This window comes from Amblyomma americanum, chromosome 1, assembly GCF_052857255.1.
Source record: "Amblyomma americanum isolate KBUSLIRL-KWMA chromosome 1, ASM5285725v1, whole genome shotgun sequence".
Classification (NCBI taxonomy): domain Eukaryota; kingdom Metazoa; phylum Arthropoda; class Arachnida; order Ixodida; family Ixodidae; genus Amblyomma; species Amblyomma americanum.
In genome coordinates, this window is record NC_135497.1 from 153740254 (window position 1) to 153761526 (window position 21273).

Sequence of the window (21273 nt, forward strand, 5' to 3'; positions counted from 1 at the left end):
GTCGCCTACGATTGCGCAAACTATGGGCCCGTCGATGCAGGCGAAGAGCGAAGAGATCTTCCCGAACGGAGTAGCCAGGAAAAGAACCCGTCTTTGAGCTGCACGCTGGCGCTGAGCCAAATATTTTTCTTCGCTTAACAAAACAATGTACTTACGAAGAATAACTTACGGAAATCTTTTGTGTGCCGTTTTTTTTTTTCACGCGTGCATATCGTGCATGCACAGTGGAAACAAAATTTGCGCCGGCCCGCCGCCTTTCGTAGACGACTCATACATCTTCAACTGCGCACGAGCCGTTGTTGGGGATGTCAGACCTCGCGCGCGCTCACACACATCAGCGAAAACTCGGGCGTCGGAATTGAGCCGGACGCATCATTATTCAGACCAGCCCGCGGCCGCCGGTCGTCGTGAATATCGGGCGCATTATTGCCGAAGCGAATGGATGTAGCCAGGTGTGCGGGGGGGATCATGTGTAAAGACCCTGAGCGGAGATCGAAATTTGGCCGCCCGGTTTCCGCGGGCCAATCCCGGCGGAGAAACGAGGGTGCACGATGGGAATATCAGATAAGCTGCGGAGCGATGGACTCGCGCATGATGGAAATCGCTGAGCGGTATATTGCGGCCCGTCAGCGCCGTAATCCTAAAACAGGATTCTTAATACCCGACCAGTGTTCAACTTTGCTTGCAAAGAACGAACTTTTCTTCTTTTTCTTCGAGCCATTTTGCGCTCAAGACATTTAAAGAAGCCCTGTGTCTAGTCTAAAGAATGCACTAGTAGCGTGCAGGGTTGATGGCGTATCTTCTCGCACATATTTTTTGTTGTGTCGTTGCACACTGATGACGCTGTTTCGAATCGTCACAAACGCTGCTCTGTGCTTTCAGTACACATATTTTTATTGCACTGCAGTAAATCAACCCACTGGAAACGTTGCACAAGCGCGGGGGCCACGCGAACCGCAATTATGCACTGCATCCGTCGTGGCCGCCGAAGTGGCAATCTGTTTGCGCGCACTTAGGGAAGCGGACACACGTCACGTTTCAGGGCGGCGCGCTGCGTGCGCACCAGGCGTAGGCTTTTGTTGCTCGGCTTTCGGTTCGCTCGGAGAGATGCGGGCCGCTCGCAACTCGTAGCCGGCCGACCAAATTGTTTCCTCGTTCTTGCCACTTGCGTGCGTGCGTGCGTACGTACGCAGATCGTTTTTCAACACAGCGCCCTGTCATTCCTGGCGCACGCGAAGGGCGCCACGCCGGGGCACCGGAAACGCGAATCGGTTCGATACCGAGCCCCGGACCGCCGTTCTGCGCCCCAACAATGACCACTCGCATCGAGGGTGCTCCGGAGGCCCCGGGAATTTGTCAGCGCGCGTACGCAACAGGCTTCAGCTCCTCGCCATCGCTCTTGTGGCCAGGCCTATGCTGCGCAGCGCACGCGGGACGCTGAGAGCGCGTTTCTGCGACGCGCGAACCCTCTATTATATACCTCACTTAGAACACGCGAGACGGCCGCGCGGCATTCAAATGAGCTCTATACGCAAAAGAGCGCGTCAACATGGGCCGATAGCTGCGGCGTCTGGAAGTTTTGAAGATACTCGCGAAACAATGCGAGGCGCGAGTTGTTCGTTTCTCCCGCTTTGCACAATCATCGGGAGACGCGGAGTACTGAGCTGGCAAATACTGAAATCACGCAATAGTAACGTTTATCATGTTTGCGCGGGAACGTGCGTCAAATGTAATCGCAATCATTCAGCTGCTAGATATGGCAAACCTTCTCAGTTAGGCGGCGGCCTTTTCTTTTTTCCCTTCCTGTTTGCTCCAGGCAACTGGAAAAAATCATTCCACAGTTTCATTCCCGGATAAATTGTTTTTTTTTCTTATCTTATGGTCACGAGTCTTGGGGCTCAGCGTATACTCGCTGCGGAACGATGCGTGAGAACATGGCATAATTTATGCCCCGATCTACACCTAGAACATTGAAAAAGAAATACGGCTTCAGTGAATGAAAAACGTGCTAGCAAAAAGGTTTGACTGTGGATTAGCTCACCTACTACAGGATGTACAAATCGAAAGCTGTCGGCGTTCATTGTGTTCATCGGCGTTGGCGTTGACAACGTTATAGACTCTGATGAATTAGAGGAAAGGAAGGGCGCATAACTGGCTCCCTTTGTCAGTGGACGCCTCAGTCGCGCTTTGAGGTAGTAGTAGCAGAAAACATTTATTCCAAAAAGGTAGGATAGAGAGGCGAAAATACAGATCTTGGGTGGAGTCCTTATTTCAGAACACCAATGTCCACCGCAGTACGTCGCGGTGGTGAAAGAGGGATGTAGACTGCATGCATTAGAGCTGACAACGTTGTGGCAGACACGCGGCACTGCGGCAGTAGGCCTCGCAGCGTTTATTGGGTGACCAACCTCTCGCGATCAACCATCAATTTATCTGCCACATACCAGAGTGGCACAGTGGGCGAGCTGGCTATCCAGTGTGCGTAACACACTCAACGTTACAGACGCCATGCCGCGTCTACTTGCCCGATACAGCACAACTTTCGCTCTCTAACCAAGTTCAGCAGTAGTTAAACCGCAGGTAATTTTTTTTATCCAGCTGAGGCTCGGCTAGATCATGTGGTCAGGCAGCAGCCGCTCCGCGGCTGTGCAGCCCCGGCTCAGTGACGGCGAAGACTCGGCTCGGCGACGCAGCGAAGTCACGTGATACGGTGCTACTGCCGTGGCGCAGCAAGGATTCCAATTCCTCCCCTGAGCTACTTAGCAGGCAACTAGCATCAGCAAATCAGAGGTTACTTAAGGCGTTTCTCCTAAAATATGATGCCTAGCTCTTCCCATTCCGATGCTCTGAGCCCTTAAGTTTCCTATACCTACGTCCACTTTATTTCTGATGCTGCTTGTATTGGCTTCGGATTGTCAAAAGCTTCGTGCCTGAAAAGAGTTTGTAAAAGTTGAAACGGTGTTGTCAATGAAAAGCTGTAATATATGGCTGGATGTTGCGGCCGTGCGTAGCCTGTTCCCTACCCATGTTGCACATCTAGAGTGGCAAGAGTCCGCAGTAAAAGAGGCAACTTTGACAAACAAAAAGGAATACAGTTACTTCACCCTAAGAGTACTTACTACTCCACTTTGTGCTACCGTAGCTTATCGGCACAGAATTCAAGGCAAGGGGCCAAGTAGCAGCAGTTACGCTTTCATGCTTGGCTGCTAACCGCGGAATAAAAAGAAAAAATAGTCTTAATATTGATTTACGAAACTGAGACTGCGTTGAACATCGAGAAGGCAAATAGCCACCGGCGAAAATTCCCAGTAAAAGTAAAATTCTGTGTGAGTTAAGGCGCATCTCTGATCGATGCATGACATCGATTTGAATCTCCCAGACCGAGCCACTTTTAGGAGTCAGACAGTATGTTGCATTGCGTATACCACGAGCCCATTAATAACGTCCTACAGTGTATACTGTGCAGAATGGCTTCAGGTTGTGTCGACGCCTGCGCAATGCGATGACTGCGCAACTCACGTTTGCACAGTGCTTGCGCAAACTGTACAAATGGCGCGTTTGCTTACGGTTTTCACGGATGACAGACACTAATGACAACCTTTGCGAAAGCTGACCGTCTGACGACACCCCGTCAGCTCTTCCCTCAAAGCTTTTCCCTTGCATGAGGCGTTAAGCGATGGATAAGTTTCTCGCTGCCTGTCTGCGAGCTACCGAAAACACTCACGACGTTCACAGTTTTTCTTATCCCTGTCTAATGGTGCCCGGTAAAGAAGGAGATGATGAATGAGCTGGTTACAAGGCGGACATAGTTATTTCGCTTATTGGTGGTCCGCTGTATCATGAGGTCAGATTTCAGTTTATAATTCTTTCCCACAAATCCTGGCCTACGAGACTTTCAGATTTCTCATCTCCATTTTTTTTTTTTTGCTCTGCTATAGAAACGAGCAGTAGATATCAGAAATCCGGCAGTTTCTTATCGACTGGCCTTTTTGTCGTGTTCACCAATGCGTTCGCCACCTACCGACACTGACGGGTTTCTTTATAATGCACCGCTGGTCTCACGACGTTCAAAAAGAGTGATTTGTGAATACCCAAGAGGGCAGTGGCAAGAGTCGAGCATGATCAGCGCGCTAAGTCCTCGACTCGGAGCGCAGTGCGCACTGCCCTCGAGGTGTCACTGCTCCAAGCCCGCGAGGACCCCGCGTCCGGTCAAGCAGCGCTGGCCCGCGGCAGCCACAACGTTTCGCGCGCTTTCGCCGCACCTCGAGTGGAGTGAGCCGACGCGCCCATGCATCGTCCGTCGGCCCCCACGATGCGCCGAGAGGAGCCGGGGGCTTCGATCAACACGACGAGGCAGCAGCCCGACAGGCCAAACGTCTTTATTGTCGCGCAGTTATTGCCCCACGCATAAAGGGGGTCTGCGGTTCTCCTGCGGTCGATAACCGACGCCGGTGAGGAGCCGTACACCGGCGCCGCGGGCCACGACGTGGCTTCGCCGCCGCCTCGTCCACGGCGGCGACGCGATGAAGAAGGCCCGGCGCGAAGGGTTCGCCGGCGCGCGTCGGGGTGCAGGGGCGTGGCGCACACGCGGACGGCGCTGATGGAACGCCCTGTCCCCGGCGGCGAATATTCGATTGGCACCGCGAGTGGCTCTTGAGCTTTTTGCCCGATGGGAGGCTGGTGCCCACGGCAGCGGCCAGCGGCCGAGGAAGAAAATATATCGAGACCGACCGCCGCAGAGCGCGTGTTCCTTTGACTCGACTGGGCTCTTTCCATCATGCAGTGTCACGAACTGACGGGGAACTATTCTTCTTTTGTGTCCGGAAAGAGTTGTCCGGTGAAGTAGGCGAGGGCTCTTGATCTCGTGCCGCCCAGACGCGATGAGAAAAAAAGGCATAAAAGTGCAGGAAGCTAACAGCTCAAATCGACGTCTTACTGAATACTGCATAACGTTGTTATATACAGCCTATGAATATCAAGATTCAGTCCAGAAATAAATATATGCCGTTGGTGGCAGATAACTGAAAGAGCGGCTAGGAACGAGAGAAAGCGCTTCGGTTTAGGAAAAACCGCAAAACTTATAGTATAATTTATCTCTAAGTAAAACCCAATTTTCTCCGTATACCGCTGTTCTATTATATATTTTTTCGCAAGTGTTTATGTAGAATTAACTGCGCGTTAAAGAACACCGGAAGGGTCGAAATTAATACGAAGCTCTCCACTACGAGCTGCCTAATTTTATTTTATTTATTTCAATATACTCTCATTGCAACTTGGGACTGTTACAGGAGTGGGTTTGTATGCGAGAAAAGCACAAATCAACGATCAATAATCCAAGCCAGCATGCATCAAAGAAAGCATTCCTAAGCGGACACATCGAACAAGGAACAACATGAGATGAGATGGAAGATAGTCTTCAACTTTGGTCATCGAAGCAAAGCATTCACACACATCGCAAAGCATTCCTTAATACATTCATACAGACTACACATCAAGGAACGAACAACATTAAAATCATTAACAGACTGGTTTATGGTTTATGGAGGCTCAACGTCCATAAACCATAAACCAGTCTGTTAATGATTTTAATGTTGTTCGTTCCTTGATGTGTAGTCTGTGTATGAATGTATTAAGGAATGCTTTGCGATGTGCGTGAATGCTTTGCTTCGATGACCAAAGTTGAAGACTATCTTCCGTCACATCTCATGTTGTTCTAGTTTATGGTTTATGGAGGTTCAACATCACCCGCCGCGGTGGCTCAGTGGTTAGGGCGCTCGACTACTGATCCGGAGTTCCCGGGTTCGAACCCGACCGCGGCGGCTGCGTTTCTATGGAGGAAAAACGCTAAGGCGCCCGTGTGCTGTGCGATGTCAGTGCACGTTAAAGGTCCCCGGGTGGTCGAAATTATTCCGGAGCCCTCTACTACGGCGCCTCTTTCTTCCTTTCTTCTTTCACTCCCTCCTTTATTCCTTCCCTTACTGCGCGGTTCAGGTGTCCAACGATATATGAGACAGATACTGCGCCATTTCTTTCCCCCCAAAACCAATTATTATTATTATTATTATTATTATTATTATTATTATTATTATTATTATTATTATTATTATTATTATTATTATTATTATTATTATTATTATTATTATTATTATTATTATTATTATTATTATTATTATTATTATTCAACGTCCCAAAGCGACCCAAGCTATGAAGGGCTCCGGAAATTTCGACCACCTGGGGTTCTTTAACGTGCACTGACATCGCACAGTGCACGGGATTCTAGAATTTGGCCTCCAACGAAATTTTACCGTCGCGACAGGGATCGAACCCACGTCTTTCGGGTCAGAAGCCATAACCACTGATGATGGTCAACCTGACAACTTTGGCTTGCTGACGGGACCGATGCAGCTGTGAACTCATGACATTTCCTAAAGGATCATGTGAAGTTAGGAACATTCCGAGGCGTTCCATTCGCATATGGCTAATGGGAAGAAGGAAAAATTATATATGTTGTCACAAGAGTATTCATTTATCGTAAATTCATGCTTGTGGCACGTTCCTCTGGAACGGTTAAATGTAATATAGGTAACAGGATCCATGTTAAACGCGCTACCAATTAACTGGTATAAAAACTTCAGTCTAAGGAGTGCTATGCGGCTTGATAATGTGTCAAGACCTGCGCGGGAAAGCAGTTCCATGAGAGTTAGTGCGCCGGTACCTGCTGTAGATATAACGAAAGGCTTTTCATTGCACAGAATAAAACATGTTTACATCTTCTTGCAAATACGGAAACCAGACGATGTTTGCGTACTCTAAGACTGGACAGATAATAACCTTATTTGCGAGTAGCTTGGAATCAGCGTCATGATGACGACGACGATGATGACGATGATGATAATGGTGGTGGTGGTGATAATAATGCCAGTAGCTTGATATCGGAAGCTCCAAAACGAAAGACGCGCTTAAGAAACTATAAACTGTTCATTGCTTTTTCTCGTTTTCTTTTGCATTTCGGTTTTTGAGCTGAGGTCATCCGAAACATTGACACCAAGGAATTTGTTTTCGGCTACTGCTTTAATAACGTCATCTCCATAGCCATAGGGGAAGCTGAGTTTTGATTTCTTATTTGCGACTGACATCACGACCATTTTTTCTACATTGATCACCACCTGCAGGCTATTTACGACGCTGTTTAAAGCCGCGTTTAGCCTTACTTGGTCTTCCTGAGCATTTATTTTCTGATATAGCACGCAGACGTCCGCGATGAGACGTACGCTACATCGTCGTGATGTGTTACGTCGTTTATGAATAAAATATATAAAAATGGTGCTAGCGCAGAACTCTCCGGCACGGTAGAAATGACAGAGATGACATCAAAGGCATGGTCATTAAATTATCGGCGTTCCACTAAGTAGCTGGCTATCCATGTGGTAACGGGTCCATCGCGAAGTATCAAGTTAAGCTGGTTAAGCACACCCTAGACTATAACACGCACAAGATTATTAATATTTTAAAAATTTAGACCAAGCTAACTTTTCCCCTCGCGAGGCAAGTGAAATGCGGTGAAGTTTGAATTTGCCGTTTTCTTGATGTTAAACACAGAAGCTGTGGTGCCCTTGCAATACGTGAACAGAGACGTAACTGACTCTTGGTAGGTTCTACAAAAACCGTGATACTATGTTTTCTTATTTTTGCGTTTTTTTTACTATTAATTTTAATCTGAGCTGACAGCCTCCTTTATCCCGCATGCGTACGACGCAAGACATGACAAAGAAATGAATACTCGAAAAACTGACTCCACTAGAAAATCATGAGCTATTTAATTATAGAAAGAAGGCTACTTCCTACTACATATTGCCTATTAGTCTTGTGGACTTCCCTCCTGCTGCGCAGATACGATGACGCTGACAATCCATGGAAACAGAAAAGGAGATGCGCCCAGACAGCTAGAAAAGAGGTGCAATAAATGTCTGGCCTACTGCGTTGAGTAACCGCCGGTCAGACGTTGGCCTGGGGCCAGCTATCGCGGGACATCTTAAATGCGTTGACGAAACCAGGGCTGGTCGGCGCGGCTTCATTGTCCTAAACCCCGACAGACACCGTCGGTGCCGCTTCGCTGACTGCGCCCTATGTGGGCCAACAGGAAAAGGGCTCCATTGGGCCGCCAAGAAGAAGAGACGCTGAGTAAGAGGCGACTTGACGACACGCGTAGTTGGCAAAGGTCGTTCATTACCAAGACCTGTCATCGATGCAGTTCGCGACACGCTGCGCCGATCGAAATTTCCCGTCGCAGTAAAAAAAAAGAAAAAGAAAAGCGCGCGCATTTTCTAGGATGGTGCACTCTTACGAAAGAACACAACTCGACACGTGTTTGACAAGGCTTTTGGAGATGGCGTTTGCTAGACTTCAGCGACGACAGTTTTCGTCGAAACGCGTGCCAAGGCCTTGGCGCGTTAGAGCGTGCTTTCTCTTCCAGCAGTCCTAGTAGGTAAAGAGCGGCGTTGCAGGTTAATTAATTCGGTTCGGAACAGCTGCGCGCAAATCTCGTTGTGACACTAGCCGAGAGACGTGTTAGGCAGAAGTCACCTATTACTCTGAAGGCTCAGCTATTCATTTTTTTTGTTCACAGTTACAAGTTTTTGTTCCGCCCTCGTTCAGTAAAAAATCAGAGTGATTCATTCAACGCCAGTCCGCTTTTATTTTTATCGAACTTCGACGGAACTGACGCCTATAGATCGTGAACGCACTTATTACTTTCTCGAATTTATGCTGACATGCTAATGTTCATGGTGAAACTAAGCGTAGCACTGGCGCGCTCAAAGTGCACCTTTCGGGGATTCATTAATCTGTGCATTGCCGCCGGGATAAAGCATGGGCGGAGAACGACAAATCTAGGAGGTGGCACGCGGCGTGAAATCGATAGCAGCTGGACGGAGCAGGTGCAACGTCACCAGTAAGGCCCCTCGAAGAACCTGAGATGTCTGCATAGGCTCGGCGCAGAGCGGTACCCATACGCCTCCGTAATCGATCAGATGAAGCCGCGCGCCGCTCGGCTCTTCGCTCTCGAAGAGATTACAGAGACTATCGAAAGGACTGGTTTCAGAAAAGGACAGCTAAGCGTGCCCCTCGACTATCTCCAGCTGACCACACGAGGCTCGAGCTCTCGGCCTGAGTCGCAAACCCAACGTACACGCGAGCGCACGCACACGCAAACACAAACGCACGCACACTTGGTACACAGCTCTCCAGCCTCCAGCGGGAGATTACCAGCGCCCTAATTGGGTAACACGCGGGATAAAGAGGCTCGCGCATGGCGTTATCACCTCGTGCGCCGTGTACTCAAGCCGACCGCTAGCCGTAAACCAATTACGGTGGTTAATGAAACAGTGAAAAGAGATTCTTTGTGCCCCCCGATGTCGGCGTTCGTTCTGTGAAGGAAGAAAAGGGGGGAAATAATAAACACTACCAGCAGCGAGTTTGCATTCACCCGCTTCTTGAGGTGAAGCCGCATACTGGAGCACGGCGCGAGTGCATGCACGCTCTGCAGCGCGCCTGAAGCGGCTGGCTGCCCTAGAAGCGGCGAGCCGCTTCGCTTCGGGTCGGCGAAAACAAGAACAGTCGTTGTTTTAACTAGGCCGACGATAACTACCACCGTTTTCTGCCTCGTAGTTTGACGGCACGCGTGCGCTAATTTTTCGGATAAAGTAGTCGCCGGCATTGGTGATATATTTATAACAATGAGCTCTGTTCCGCAATTCATTGTGAACGACCTCAATAGGTAAATTAAAAACCAAATAATGGCAGCGATAGGCAGGACAGTGTCAGAGTCTCGGCAAAAATTTTCTTACACACTCCACGTAGGCTCCATAAACAGTCTGCTGAGTGTCTACGTCTACAGACTGTCCAAACCAGTATTTGTAAAAGATGAGTTGACAACATGAACTTCACGTGCTTACGTCCCCCCTCCCCCCCCCTTCCAAGAAATATTCCTTCATTTCAAACGTTTGTATGACATGTGTATTCTAAATCAGACCGCTAAGAAGGAGATGAAAAATAAAACGCTCTTCGAAGGCACTTCGTCGCGCGATTAGGCCCTTTACAATTTGCAATCAACTCTGTATAGAGCAGCAAATGACGTTGTGGATAAAGTACTTGGCCCATTATTCGGAAGCATAATGATACGCCTGCGCTGTGGGCACTGGGCACCCTTTACTTCTGTAGAGTAGAAGCCTCTGCCTGTCCTTCTCATTACAAACGAAGTACGCATTGTATTCCCTGATGATGGCAAACCCAAGAAACTGGTTACGGGGACTTCATTTGTGGCTCTTTTTTTTTCCTCCGCTTGCATCTCCGCCCCCATCGACCCTCCTTCACTCTTAACAAACCAGCTGCGCAAAGCAAGTTGCACGCGCATGTACTTGTTGAGACCAGATAAGGCTAGATAAGCTCGGGCTAATTGGTGATCCATTGAGTAATACAGCGCGATCATAAACTGGGACGGAGGAAGATACCACACAAGGACGGGCGCTCGTCCTTGTCTGTCTTCCTTCGTCCAGGTTTATAATCGCGCTGTATTACTCAGCCGGATAAGTCCAAAGTGAACACGAGAAAGCGATTATGAATTCACAGATTAGACAAGCATATAAAAACTTCGTGTACATCGCAAGTTGAGGCGAACGTTAGAAAGAATATGACCATATGCCACGATGACAACGACACATTATTTCAACATGCAGTTCTTTCTCGAAAAGAACGTTTTGTGTACAGAAAATTCAATTTGTTTAATTATTTCTCTTCATTTATTAATCCCTGTAAGTGCCTCCGCGGTGACTCAGTGGTTATGGTGCTCGGCTGCTGGCCCGAAAGACGCGGGTTCGATCCCGGCCGCGGCGGCCGCATTTCGATGGAGGCTAAATTATAAAGGCCCGTGTACTGTGCGATGTCAGTGAACGTTAAAGAACCCCAGGTGGTCGAAATTATCCGGAGCCCTCCACTACGGCGTCCCTCATATCATGTGTCGCTTTGGGACGTTAAACCCTCATAAATCAAACCCTTTAACTGCTGAATTTGTGAAGCTTTAAGCTTGAAGATAAAAAGAGAACCAAGCAATGGCGCAACTTCGTATGTGATAGGGTAGTTTAAAATTCTTTCTTTGCTTCTGACACAAATAGAATCGATATTCTAATTGTCACGACACTGAATAGAACACACGATACTCTGGTCGGCTGCTGGCTAGCGCTAATAACGACCGTGGCAATATGTTTATGGGTCTGCTGTGACAGGACCCTGCCGCAAGCATCCTCAAGAACAAGACGCTCAAACTAGCCACGCAAAAAATGCACCTATCTCTCTATCTCTCTATTTCATTTGCGCTGGAACATTCGCTGTGGCGCTCTGAAGAAAATATCTGCAATAAAAGAATATCTGCAAAACCTTCTCTTCATATGTGACCTTTGACACTGTGCAGGAGTGCGAATGAAAACTTCAGTGTGTATTCGAAGCCTTCAGAATAAAGCTATTTCGCTAATCACTACTACAAAAAGTAACACACTGGGCGTTCCAACTATGATGTTCTGCGGTTCTTGAAAATAGGCTTTTTGAGTAAGAAAAGCGGGATTTTTTTGGCACAGCTGTGTCTGCGCTGTAGCGCATTAGAATACAGCTAAGACGCGCCAAATAATAGGCTGGTTAACTAATACCGAATAGTTAACTTTTGAAGTAGTTCTGTTCGTCTCCTTATTTATTGAGAGGTGTGTAGCCCACCGCAGGTAATATCCATATTGTTTTTTTTAGTATTTCAAAGACGCAGTTACCCTCGGCGCAGAGGTCCAACAAATTTTGCCTACAGCGCGTTAAAATCCATGCGCTTTCGAAAAGCGTGCAGTTGAAGAAATCCTTCCAACGCACATAATTCGTCGAAATAGCAAAAATTTGTTGGGCCAAAGAACCGAGAGTAACTGCATTTCCGAAATTCTAAAAACTGATATCGATATCACTTGCGGTGTACTACACCTCCCTGACTAAGTAAGAAGACTAACAGTAATAGATAAAAGCTTAACTATTCAATATAAGTTAACTAGCCTAAAAGTTAGCAAGTCTTAGGTGTACTCCGATGTGCTACACCGTTGAGTCTGCTATGCCAAAAAAGCCTCTTCCAACTCAAAAAGTATGTTTTAAAAATAGCAGAACATCTTAGGTGAAACACCCGTTATATGACGCTTGAAAGATTTAAAACCTAACATATGAGCATCAATACTTCGCTAGCTTCAATTTAAAATAGCACACCAATTTATTTCGAACAAGCATGCGCTAAAGCTAGGTATTACGCCGCCTATGAGAAGCTAACTCTAAACAATACTAGCATCGGCCCCAGCTTTCCATGCCGGGCTTTTTGCAATGCGTGCCGCTTAATGCGTGCTTATAATGCGTGCTTAAGCACGAATTATTTCACGCCGAAGGTGACTGGCATAAAATTTCCCTTCCCTCACGTCAGGTGTGGCTTCGACAGGCAAGAGGCGCGGAAAAGCACTATATGTTTGCCTAAAAACTGTTGACTTGTTTCGCTAGGCTGTGTGTTACGGTGCTGCAGTCGACATGGAAAATTTTATCACAGGTTACCTATAATACAAGTAGCCGTGGTAGCAGAATTTTGCTACCTACGCCAAAAAAAGTTTTCGATTATCTGTAGTGGCCTTGGGAGACCCGTTCCTCTGCCTACGTTAAACACGTCAGAGAATTTCCAGTGTCAACATGGCAAATGGACAAAATAACCGCATTCGGGACAAGGACCGTCCAGGGGTGGGACGATCAAAACAGCCGTTCTGGAGCAGCTTTTGCAGCATACAAATATGCACTCTCGAGCAGCGATGGAGCAAGACATGTGCGTTCTGGAGCAGCTATGGAGCAGAATTTTAATCATTTTGTACCAGTAATATCATTTTAGACCAACTTAAGACCATGAACTGAGGAAATAAGTAAAGTAAGCTGGCATGTCTCTAAACACGGCTATAGTTGAAAGTTTTCATGCCATACAATGAACCAATAATAAGCCTTTCGTTTATCATCGCTTAATTCGAAAGGTATTTGACACCAGATTCGAATATATGAAAATGTGGCGTGCTAAAATTTGAAATGAGTGGCATCAGCCAGCAGTTGGCGAGGTCCATATGTCATGCTGCGTACTACGCAACCAGCCAACCAACTTGTGCGCTCACGCACAGCAAATCATGCCTCTCGCCGTCAGTCTGAATCGTCCAGCACTTCACCTGGTTCTGGACAACGCGCACCGCATACATTCCCGGCTGTGAAGCAAGGCGAGGACAGGGTCAGAAAAATGAAGGCTGGACAGACCGAGACAACAGGCCTCCGGTCCGTGACTCGGGTTTGTTCTTTCAGACTGAGAACCTTGGGGTGTGGGAATACCAAATTTTTAGTTAATAATAATAATTGGTTTTTGGGCGGGAAAGGAAATGGCGCAGTATCTGTCTCATATATTTTTTTTTGGTACCTGCATCGCCTTTCAGCATTACAGCAGGGGGGCACTTTCACATTCAAAAAACAAAAAATCATGCACTTAACGCGTGAAAAAAGGCATCATTAGGTAGAACATTAACAATATGTGGCGGCAAAGCATTCCATTCGCGAACTGTTCGCAGAAAAAACGAATAACGGAGTACGTCACCTTTAAAAGGAAATTCATGAAGCTTTAAATTGTGGTCCCTTCGCTTCGAGACATAGAAAGGCGGCTTCAAATATTTTGATCCGTCTATGCCAGTCTTGGAATAGAAAATTATGCAAAAATTTTAATCTCAGGTTTCTTCTTCGAGTTTTAAGTTCTGGCCACTGAAGATTCCTTTTGCTTTCCGAGACACTGAGTGTCCTGGAATAGTTTCCAAGTACAAAGCGGACTGCCCTATTTTGAATTTTTTCCAATTTGTCAATAAGTTCTTGTGTGTGCGGGTCCCAGCACACTGATGCATATTCGAGTACTGTGCGGACGCGAGTAAAATATAGCTGTTCTTTGAGATGCTGTGGAAGGTTGGACACCTAAATTTTTAGTTGCAAATCGAATATTTTCGAATTTCGAATACATAAAAACACAAAAAAAATACTGGCAGCTTAAGGAAAAAATTAACGCTTTTCGCAAAATGCAGCCATGAAAAGATATCGATGCATTCTGCAAGAATTTTCTCATTTATTATTGCTATAATGACCGCGAGCAGCCTATCGGGCACTAAAGAAAAAGAAAAAAAAAGAAGAGACGATCGGAGTGGCGACAGTAATAAACTTTAGTTTGCAGGATAACAACTTCAAAACAATACGTAAAATAACACTACTGCGTTGAATGAAATTGCTGGCATGACACCGATTACTCCTTACGTGATAACGTTCACGGAATGTTGTGCTGCTTTCGTGCACTGAATCTTGAAGCAATGTAAGATCGTGAGATATTTCCTCACTGGCGGAGAGGCATACTAAAACGCCAAAAGGCGCCCCGAAAAACCAAAAGGGGCAATTTGGGATTACAACACGTGCGGGAACAGTTCTTCCTCTCTTCCCCGCTGCCCCTGAGGGCGCAGTGCCGATCGTGGAATGCCGCCCCAATTGCGTGCCGTTCTCGATGGGGTGCGAGCCATCTGGCCCTCGTGCAGTGGTAGCGGCGCGACGGGTGTAAATGCCGCCGCAAACCGAATGCGCGAAACCGAAACTACATCGCGAGATGCAGCACGCGGGTCACGCTGTACGAGATGCAACTGCGCAGGACTGGCTCCGAAGCTTTTGTTTTTGGCATCCACTTTACTCTTGCCTCCTGAGGCTTAAAGTATGCAGTTCCTTGCTTCTAGAATAGGAGAATGGGTTAGGATGAGAGCGGTCGCTGCGAACCGACGGGACGAATCCAAGCGTGCCACAGCTTGGTTCATTGCGCGATCTTCCCGAGACACGCTTCCGCGCGCGCCGCGTCTCCTATGGCGCAATGATAAGAATTATTGTAGAATTGGCACACGTTCGCTCTCTTCGCCGACTAGTTCATCGCCACTTGTCGGCTGCGTCGTGGACCGACGCTATAAAGTGCCGTGTAGCAAAGCACCTACTTTTCTGACCCGCTAGCGCCCAGCGGCATCGTCAGCCGCACCAGCTCTCCACTGCGGTCAACGCATTGATTTAATGAAAGGCTTAGAATTACCGCGCGAACTAGCTGTCAATTCCCACGAAGCAAAAGCAAGCTAACTGATGTGACACGTGTGAGATACAGCAACTAGTGAACGCCGTCTGGAATCCGTGATGACCAGCGCGAGTAAAGATAAACAAAAAATCAATCAATTCCACAATATTCAGCAGAATGGAATACTTCTTAGTATTAAAGTGTGGTGCGGGTCGAATCGACTTGCAACTAGCAAAAATATTCAAAATTTAGAACATTAACTTACTTCTACAAAAGCCTGCAAGTTGCAAAAAACTGACCAAACAATCATCTCGGACTCGAGTGGCCTTTGGCGCAGCTTGGCACAGTTTCGACCACTTTAATGCTTTCGGCGCAGTATGGCGTTTGTATAAAAAAATTAATGTGGATTAGCTATGTGGATTAGCTAATCCAGGATATACAAAGCGAGGGACGTCGGCGTTCACTGTGTTCATTGGCGTTGGCGTTGACAATGTTCTAGATGGCGATGGATTTGAGCAAAGGAAGGGCGCATAACCGGCTCCCTGGATATGCGGACGCCTCAATCGTGTTTTGATACGTGTGGCGGTGGTAAGAGAGAGATGTGGCCTGAGTGCATTAGCGCTGACAGCGTTGTGGCTGACATGCGGCGCTGCAGCAATAGCTGGGCCGCAGCGTTCATTTGGTGATCAATTTCTCGCGATCAACCATTAGCTGCATGCCACATTCCAGGGTGGCAGGGAGGGCGCGCTGCCTATCCAGTGTGCGGAACGCAAAGCAGACTTTTGCAGTTGGACACCAACACAACGTATATAATAATAATAATAATAATAATAATAATAATAATAATAATAATAATAATAATAATAATAATAATAATAATAATAATAATAATAATAATAATAATAATAATAATAATAATAATAATAATAATAAGAAGAAGAAGAAGAAGAAGAAGAAGAAGAAGAAGAAGAAGAAGAAGAAGAAGAAGAAGAAGAATAATAATTGCTTTTTGAGGAAAGTAAATGGCGCATTATCTGTTTCATATATCGGCGGACGCCTGAACCGCGCTGTAAGAGAAGGCATAAAGGAGGGAGTGAAAGAAGAAAGGAAGAAAGAGGTGCCGTAGGGGGCGGGCTCCGGAATAATTTCGACCACCTGGGGATCTTTAACGTGCACTGACATTGCACAGCACACGGGCTCCTTGGCGTTTCGCCTCCATCGAAACGCAGCCGCCGAAAAAAGGTAAAAAGGGCCGCACGAACGAAAATTTAATTTTCAGGACTGGAATGGCGCAGTATCTCTCTCAAATCTTGGCAGACACCCGAACCGCGCCGTAAGGGGAGAACGAAAACGTATTGAAGAATTTTAGGCAAGATTATAAACAAGTTAGTTATCAATTAAGGCAGGTAAGCAGCACAATAAGTTAATGGTCTGGCGCGAAGTAACTAGTAAAAGCTAACATATTTAAAATTAGCGCTGTACATCATTGTTGTTGGATTTATAATTAACTCATAGCACAATATTCTCTGTCAACTCTATGCGCTCGAAGAGAATAGCTCGCCAGGCCTTGCAGATTTCTGGCATACGTACTTGGTGCAGAGGCGTCCCTGATCAAGAAGGGGGACGCCTCCAGGGCGAGGCGAGGGCATTGTACTGCGTCCGCGTCGACCCCTGCCACCTGCTTAACAGAAGTAGGTGGAGCACCTAATTTTTGGTAGTGGGGGCTGCGTGCGCGCGGCCCCCCTGTGATCAATTGCAAAAATCAGAAATAACACTGGAGCAATGAATAGTGAATTACACAAGGCCGGCAATAGAGGCGTCCCTAAAGGCCGTCGTACGATCATTTTTAATAATAATAATAATTGGTTTTTGGGGAAAGGAAATGGCGCGGTATCTGTCTCATATATCGTTGGACACCTGAACCGCGCCGTATGGGAAGGGATAAGGGAGGGTGTGAAAGAAGATAGGAAGAAATAGGTGCCGCAGTGGAGGGCTCCGGAATAATTTCGACCACCTGGGGATCTTTAACGTGCACTGGCATCGCACAGCACACGGGCGCCTTAGCGTTTTTCCTCCATAAAAAAGCGGTCGTACGATCGTTTTCGAAGCGAAAAAGCTTCACTACGCTAGTCAACAACGCGCTTCGCTCGAGCCGGCGTATGCCGGAGCACGAGTGACGTCACGCACGGCGCAGGTCGCCGCCGCCGACTCCATCGCCTGACCTTCCGCCGCTGTTTGAAGCGAAAAGCTTCACTGCGCTAGGTAAAGCAGTCGTTGCGTAGGCCATAGAATGGCCTTGAACGACCTTCAGCCCAAGCACGTTTATCCCTACCTTACAGCGCGGCTCGGGTGTCCACCGATATATGAGAGAGTTACTGCGCCATTTTCCTTCCTCAAAAACAATTTTAAAAACCAATCTTCAATTTTCCTCGAAAGCAAAGGAAAGGTGTATAACTGGCACCCTGGGACAGTGGACACCTCAGTTGCGCCTTAACCTACGCATTCACAACGTTGTAGGAGAAACGCGGCACTGAAGCTATTTACCGTCGGCGTCCAATGTGTTCGCTGCCGTTGGCGTTGACAGCGTTCTAGACTCCGATGATTTTGAGGAAAGGAAGACGCATAACTGGCTCCCTGGGGCAGTGGACGCCTCAATCGCGATTTGAGGCGGCTGCGTTTTTATGGAGGAAAAACGCTAAGGCGCCCGTGTGCTGTGCGATGTCAGTGCACGTTAAAGATCCCCAGGTGGTCGAAATTATTCCGGAACCCTCCACTACGGCCCCTCTTCTTCCTTTCTTCGTTCGCTCCCTCCTTTATCTCTTCTCTTACGGCGCGGTTCAGGTGTCCAACAATATATGAGACAGACACTGCGCCATTTCCTTTCCCCCAAAACCAATTATTATTATTATTATTATTATTATTATTATTATTATTATTATTATTATTATTATTATTATTATTATTATTATTACGGCGGTGAGGAGAGAGAGATGTGGACCGCAGGCATTAGCGCTTACGATGTTGGGGTAGACGCGCGGCACTGTAGCAATAGGTCGCAGTGTTGACTGGGTGACTAACCTCTCGCGATCAACCATTAACTGCCACCTGCCAGGGTGACAGGGTGGGCGCGCTGCCAATCCAGTGTCCGGAACGCACTCAACGTTACAAACACCAAGCCGCGTCTATACTCGCCCGATACACCACCGCTTTCGCTATCTAACCATGTTTAGCAGTAGTTGAACCACAGCTAATTTTTTTAAGCGGCTTCCGCCAGGCCCTCTTGGCGAGCGGCCGAGCTGATCCGCCCCGTTCGGCGAACGGATGGAAAGTTAATAATAATAATAATAATAATAATAATAATAATAATAATAATAATAATAATAATAATAATAATAATAATAATAATTTGTTTTTGCAGAGAAAAATGGCGCAGTATCTGTCTCATATATCGTCGGACACCTGAACCGCGCCGTAAGGGAAGGGATAAAGGAGGGACTGAGAGAAGAAAAGAAAAAAGAAGTGCTGTAGTTGGGGGCTCCGGAATAATTTCGACCACCTGGGGATTTTTAACGTGCGCTGACATCGCACAGCACACACGCGCCTTAGCGTTTTGCCTCCATAAAATCAGCCGCCGCGGTCGGGTTCGACCCCGGGAACTCTGGATCAGTAGTCGAGCGCCCTAACCACTGAGCCACCGCGACGGGTCAACACCACGTACATGAAAGCGAGATTGCGGTCTCCACTGACCCACGGAGGCGGTTGTGCGCCTTACCTTTCATGAAAATGGACGGCCTTTGCAAACTTGTCAACGCCAAAGAACTCTATGAACGCCGTCGGCGCACTTGTTTGGTTTTTGAGGAAAGTGAAACACAGTAACCGTCTCACATATCTCGGTGGACGCCCGAACGGCGCCGTATAGGAAGTGATAAAGGAGGGAAGGAAAGACGAACGAGAAAACTGAAAATTGAAAGTTCGATTTTGAGGAAAGGCACGGCGCTTCGCAGCGGCGGAACCCCAATGGGTCGGTGCTACTAGTGGCGCATGCGCAGTAGTGACTAGGGAGAGAGAGAGAGAGAGAAATATCCACGGCGAGGCGCGCATTGTGACGTCATGTGCCTCCTCGGAGCACCACCACGGCGGAATCGCATGTTCGCGGCCAGACAGTCTGTTATCCCGACTTGATTGTTTCATTTTGACCAGTTTTCTTTCGCGAAACGGAAATTAACACCAGCCATAAAAACACTGACAAGCACGGCGGATGAATATCACTCTAATCGCGAGGCTGTAAATGCAGGCCTAGTATTTTGCACCGTGTTCTCCTTGTCCATGGGGTATGGGCTAGCGGTCAATTTCAGTCTTGCATCAACTGGCACAGGTCTCAAACCTCCTGCAGCTTGACAAACACTACCGATTAAAACGAACACAAGTTCCTTTAAATTTACCAACTAGAAAACGCCGTCACATCATTACGAAAAATATGCAGTTCACATTCCATAAACAAAAATATAGCCAGTAATATTAAAGGGCCCGTTTGAACCAGCAGACTCTGAAACGCCCGCATGGACTTTTTTAAAATTTTTCTTCAAAAGAAAAATGATCTTGGAGTACTGAAATGGGGTGCTGGAGAAATAAAAAGACGGTGCAAGGAAAGAGGGCAACAACTGAATAACATTCACACCGCGTAGCTTGTAAAATAAAACTGGTCTCAAGCTTTATAATCCAGCTTCCAAGAAGCGCATGGCTTTGAAAGGAAACGAGACTGGCTTCAACACCGTGCACTCGCGCGGACGTACAATTTCAGGGAGTTCGCCAGAGCGACCGAATGCCTTTCACGAGTAGGAAAAACAACCGACAAGTGGAGCGCAGTGTTCGCGAGGAGAGCTGGCTCTGCAGCGTGGAAGCCCGTTTTTGTCCAGCTTCTTGCTGCAGCGCGCCGTTCACCGGAGGTTGTTCACTTGCGCGCGCGATAAACTCTGGAAAGTTTTTTCAGCCCGTTTTAACACAATTTTCTTTCTTTTTTTTAAACTCTGAGCCAGAGCGGGCATTCGATCATCCGTAATGTCGCACCGCGCGAGGAGGAGCTGCGAATGCTCGCGCAGAGTCGGGGAACCACAGGCTGACAATTTTTACGCGCCTGTTTACGTCCACGAGCAGGCACTGTTCCGCACGAACCGCCTGGAGCGGCCATAAATTTCACTAAGGAAAAACGGACGGGCAGCAGCGTTGCTCCTCCTTCCTCACCGCGTCCCTACATTTGTGGGAGCGCGAGGGGAGCGATGCGAAGTCTGGCGCTACCTTCGCCTTGGAGACAACGAAGACGCCATTCGAATTGCAAATGCGTCGCGTACTGATTGGGAAAACGGCCCCGAGACGAGCACTCGCCACGGGGCCGGACCTGAGCCCGCAAATTTGCCCCCGCCGCTTTCCTGTCACGTGACATCTTGCTATCGACTTTATCGTGCAGCGCTGCGGGCGCTCTTCGACGCTCGCAAAAGTTAGAGTGCGCCCCGCCCGCACTCCTAGCTCGAGTTTTAGGGAGCCAAAGAAAAATGGCGTTCCCATGGGCTTGGCGAAACACAATGTGCTGTCGCCGGTCACGAAGGGTCATATGCAGTGTGTGTGTGTGTGTGTGTGTGTGTGTGTGTGTGTGTGTGTGTGTGTGTGTGTGTGTGTGTGTGTGTGTGTGTGTGTGTGTGTGTGTGTGTGTGTGTGTGTGTGTGTGTGTGTGTGCGCGTGCGCGCGTGTGCGTGTGTGTGTGTGTGTGTGTGTGTGTGTGTGTGTGTGTGTGTGTGTGTGTGTGTGTGTGTGTGTGTGTGTGTGTGTGTGTGTGTGTGTGTGTGTGTGTGTGTGTGTGTGTGTGTGTGTGTGTGTTCTGCGAGTGCAAAACAAATGAAAAAAACTGGTGTGTGTGCGATTACATATCGATTTGTTTAGTGAACTGCTTCCGCGCGTGGCTATTCCTTTGTCCGCTAGTGAGCGAGAGAGAAACTTAAAGATAATTAAATGCAAAAACAAAAGCAGTTTGGATAGTACATTTGAAATGCAAAAGTCTAGTGAGTGGTGCACAGAATGAGCCGCTACAGAAATTTTATCCAGGCTCAGTGGTTATAGCG

The 21273-nt window shown here is 47.6% G+C and overlaps 1 protein-coding gene and 1 non-coding gene across 2 annotated transcripts in view; one reads left to right on the plus strand and one right to left on the minus strand.

Moving 5' to 3' along the window:
• The window catches only part of LOC144113971 (uncharacterized), a 101955-nt gene that overhangs the window by 50348 nt on the left and 30334 nt on the right, over nucleotides 1–21273 (minus strand). The gene's annotated exons all lie outside the window — the stretch shown is intronic.
• LOC144116529 (U1 spliceosomal RNA) lies at nucleotides 16743–16904 on the plus strand. Its single transcript, XR_013311864.1, has one exon. It is a non-coding gene; the product is annotated as a U1 spliceosomal RNA (small nuclear RNA).